This window comes from Orycteropus afer, unplaced genomic scaffold (genome assembly GCF_000298275.1).
Source record: "Orycteropus afer afer isolate SDZICR_OR568_19922 unplaced genomic scaffold, OryAfe1.0 scaffold00557, whole genome shotgun sequence".
In the NCBI taxonomy this organism is placed as follows: domain Eukaryota; kingdom Metazoa; phylum Chordata; class Mammalia; order Tubulidentata; family Orycteropodidae; genus Orycteropus; species Orycteropus afer.
The window spans coordinates 566,428-569,145 of record NW_006922144.1 but is presented as its reverse complement, the minus strand read 5'-3'; positions in this window follow the sequence as shown (position 1 = coordinate 569,145).

Genomic DNA, 2,718 nt, shown 5'->3' with positions numbered 1-2,718 from the left:
TTAATAACAGAGAGCATATGGTGACTTTCTATTATCTTTGAAATTTTTCTGTAAATCTAAAACTATTCAATAATTTAAGAAGTTCATTATAAAATCTTAATAGAGTAGACTCTGGTAGTGTAGTACTTGACTGCTAACCACAAGGCTGGTGGTTCAAACCCACCAGCCACTCCTCGGAAGGAAGGTTAGGCAATCTACTTCCATAGTGATACTGCCTCGGAAACCCAAGGAGGGGTCACTATGAGTGGGGTCTGACTCGACAGCACAAAACAACAACAACAATTAAAACCATTATTATCAATAATATAGAAAGAAAAGAAGGAAGGGAAGGAGGAAGGAAGGGAGGAAGGAAGGAAGAGAAGGAAGGAGAGGGGAAGGGAGAGAAGGAGGAAAGGTTGGAGGAAAAGAGGAAAGAAGGAAGAAAGGAAGAAAAAGCATATTATCAAATTTTTCCAAACATTAAGAACAACTGGAATTCTTAGTCTTGCTTGTGGGAATGCAAAATTTTAAAACCATTTTGTGAAAATAGTTTGACATTTAATTATCAAGTTAATTTTATACTCAGCATGTGACTCATTGACCCAAGAGAAATGAAAACTTATGCTCTTGTACACATACCATGAGTTAAACATGAGTATGGGTATATATAATGCAGCTTTACTCATTATCACTAAGAACTGGAAACACATCAAATGTTTTTCACCTAGTGAATATATAAAGAGAGTTTACTACATCCATTTAATGAAATAATAAGCTGGCTACTGTTAAGTTCATTCCAACTCACAGTGACACTATAGAGCAGAGCAGAACTGCCTCATAGGATTTCTAAAGCTGTGATCTTTACCTGTGCAAGCAGATTGTCACCTCTTTTTTTCCACAGTGGCTAGTGGGTTCAAACTGCTGAGATTTTGTCAAAAAGTTCTTAACCACTGCACCATCAGGGGTTCTAATGAGATTATTGATTCACTCAACAAAGTAGATAAACCCTAAATACAGTTTAAATATACTTAATGAAGGACTCTAGATACTAAAAGCTACATATTGTATTATTTAACTTATATGGATAAAGTAAACTATAGGGATAGAAAATAAACGAGTAGTTGCCAAGGGTTTGGGTTGGCAAGAGACCTTTACTACAAAGTTGCAACAGGAGAGAATTTGTAGTGTAGTGGAACTATTCTTATCCTTGTTGTTAAGATGGATATGAAATGCTATATAATTAAAAAAAAAAAATCATAGAATTGTACTCCATAAAGGTTAATTTATTGTATGTAAATTAAAAGTGAATCAATAAGTTTCTCTCTCTCTCTTTCTCTCTTTTTTTAAATTAGTAACTACTTTGGGATATAATCATATATTTACTTTCTGAGTAATGGTCCTTCCCATCCAATTTTTTAAAAATTTTTTATTTTATATTTTTTTCTCCATGTTTTGAAATAATCAATCCTTTGAAAGCAGAAATATATCTAATATATTAAATCACACACATCTTTTAATATATTGATATGTTTACTTATGAATTCTAAGAGGTCATAAAAATTTCCATATTTATTGACTCTAGGCCTGGTACAATATTTACACATAAGATATGTTTTAGTATTAACAAATTTATTCTAAATAACAAAAGTAACCCAAAAGAGTAAACATTAATTTATTACTATTTTCTTTCCTCAGATTGTGTCAATATAATTAGTAAAACTTGTCATTTTTGGATACATGATCTTTCTCTTTGACTTTGAAATTATTTCTCTGGGCTGTTTTCTGCCCTGATTTTAGTTATAAGTCTGTAAACATGAAGAAATCTTGGTTTTGATATAGTATGTGGTTTGCTTCTTCTGACAAAGTAACAACATGTGACTATGTTCAGAGTCTTTAAAACAAAGCAGGACCAATTTCTTAATATAGTGTAGAAAGGCTGTTTATACTGGTACAAGAGATTATGGATTTGTAAGTATAGTTTAATGTGTACTCTCAAAAATTCCTTATATTCCTTTCATAGTCAGGCTACCACTCTGACCAGAGTCATAGAATTCATGTCATGGATAAAATAAGATATCAATTAAATTATCGTTATAATGTGTTAAATAGAAAAAAACAACTTGGCATAGATTGTGGTTGTTTTATGTTTTCTATTTCAAAAACAAAATAAATATTTCAGTTCTACTTTGAGAGAAAATTGAAAAATTATGTTTTATCTTTATTTTTCAGTGTAGGATGGCCACAGTCATTTAATGTCCCAAAAGCTTGACATTGTTTTATGGCATCAGTCCCTATGTCCTTAGAAGCCTTGTTTTATATGAGTGCTTTATTAATCTCTTTGCCTAATTTCTACAGGCTTAGAAATTTCTTGATATTAGATCATATTTCAAGACTTTTGGTATAAATTATTTCAGGTAAGCAATGATGGATTCTTGATAACTTAACAATATTAGATATTGGGAAATATTAAATAAATTCTATTTATCCATTTATCATGGAAAATTTTAAAAAATGTACTAAGAAATATCAGGTACTTGTTTCACAATTTCCCAGTCAAATATAAGTCCATATCTAATTTTAAAAGTCCATATCCAATTTTAAATGAAACAGATGCCATGCTTTATACATTTCTAATAAGTAATAATAATTAAGTCTTATTTTTTCTTCCCAAGTGTCTCAGAGCCAAATGAATTATCTCATATATATATATATATATATATATATATATATATATATATA